Source organism: Oncorhynchus gorbuscha, linkage group LG23 (genome assembly GCF_021184085.1).
Source record: "Oncorhynchus gorbuscha isolate QuinsamMale2020 ecotype Even-year linkage group LG23, OgorEven_v1.0, whole genome shotgun sequence".
Taxonomy (NCBI): domain Eukaryota; kingdom Metazoa; phylum Chordata; class Actinopteri; order Salmoniformes; family Salmonidae; genus Oncorhynchus; species Oncorhynchus gorbuscha.
Genome location: NC_060195.1, coordinates 18,539,922 through 18,541,851, shown reverse-complemented (window position 1 = coordinate 18,541,851; position 1,930 = coordinate 18,539,922).

Below are 1,930 nucleotides of genomic sequence, written 5' to 3'. Positions count from 1 at the left end.
TAGGAGTGAGAAAGAAGGGAGAGTGAAAGAGAATAGAGCTAGAGAGGCAAGAGAGTGAGGGGAGAGAGAGCTAGAGGGAGAGAGAGAGAGGGTAGAAAGCGAGAGAGGAGGGAGAGAGAGGGGAAAGAGAGAGGGGAGAGATAGAGAGAGGGGAGAGAGAGGAGAAAGAGGGGATAGAGAGAGAGGGGGCGAGAGAGAGCAGAGAGAGAGCGGTTGGAGATGAGAGAGGGAGGGGGAGAGAAAGAAGGGATAGATGGGGAGAGAGAGGGGAGAGAGGAGAGAGGAGAGAGAAAGAGAGTGAGAGAGAGAAAGAGGGGGTGAAAGGGAGAGAGTGAGAGAGAGAGAGGGTAGAGAGAGAGAGAGAGAGAGAGAGAGAGAAAGAGAGGGAGAGAGAGAGAAAAAAGGAGAGAGAGGGGGAGAAGGGGGAGAGAGAAAGGGGGAGAGAGAGAGACGAGAGAGAGGGTAGAAAGCGAGAGAGGGGGAGAGAGCGTTTGGAGATGAGGGAGGGGGAGAGAAAGAAGGGATTGATGGGAGGAAGAGGGTAGAGAGGAGAGAGGAGAGAGAAAGAGGAGAGAGAGAGAGAGGGTAGAAAGCAAGAGAGGAGGGAGAGAGAGGGGAAAGAGAGAGGGGTGAGAGAGACAGAGGGAGAGAGAGGGAGGTGTTAGAGAAAGAAGGGATAGAGAGAGTGAGAGGGGGTGAAGAGAGAGAGGGGTTTGAGATAGAGAAAGAGGGGAAGAGAGAGAGAGAGAGAGAGAGGGAGAGAGAGAGAGAGAGAGGGGAGACAGAAGGGATAGAGAGAGTGAGAGAGATAGGAGAGAGAGAGCATAGAGTGTGGGGGCGAGAAAGAGGAGAGGGGTGAAGAGAGAGATGGGTTCGAGATAGAGAATGAGGGGAAAGAGAGAGAAAGGGGAGAGAGATAGAGTGGAGAAAGGGAGGGGAGAGAGAGAGAGAGGGGAGAGAGAGAGAGTGGGAGAGAGAAATAGAGGAGAATGAGGGGAGAGAGAGAGAGAGGAGAGAGAGAGATTGTAGAGAGAGATAGGAGTGAGAAAGAAGGGAGAGGGAAAGAGAATAGAGCTAGAGAGGCAAGAGAGTGAGGGGAGAGAGAGCTAGAGGGAGAGAGAGAGAGGGTAGAAAGAGGATTGAGAAAGAGGGAGAGAAAGAGAGAGAGAGAGAGGGTGAGAACGCTAGAGAGTGAGAGGACAGATAGAGAGAGAGCGCGAAGGAGAGAGATAGAGCGAGTGAGAGGGTAAAAAGAGAGAGAGAGAGAGCGAGAGGGAGAGAGAGAGGAAAGAGAGAGGTGAGACAGAGAGCGGAAGAGAAAGATGGGGAATAGAGAGAGAGGGGAAATCGAGAGTGAAAGAGAGAGACGGTGGAGAGAAATGGGAGAGTGAGAGAGGGGGAGAGAGGGGGAGAGAGAAAGGGGGAGAGAGAAGGGGAGAGATGGGAGAGAAGAGGAGAAAGAGAGAGAGATGGGGAGTGAGAGGGAGAGAGATTGAGGGAGGGGCGAGAGAAAGAAGGGATAGAAAGAGTGAGAGGGGGTGAAGAGAGTGAGGGGTTTGAGATAGAGAAAGAGGGGAAAGAAAGAGAGAGAGGGAGAGAGAGAAAGAGAGGGGGAGAAAGAGAGAGATGGGGATAGAGAGGAGAGAGAGGGAGAGAGAGGAGAGAGAGGGAGAGAGAGAAAGAGAGAGAGAGATGGGGAGGGAGAGGGAGAGAGTGGAGAGAAGGAGTAAAGGGAGATAAAGGAATGAAAGGAGAGAGTTGGACATGATGCATAGTTGATACGCCATATGATCTTGTAACACCCACTTCTAATTTTCCATTGTGCCATAATCCTCCTATTGTCCTGGCGATTCAACCGGCCTGTTTTTGTGTCACTTTCATCCCCCTGACACCTCCGCTCTGTCCTGGACACTCTCTGAATTCTTACCTG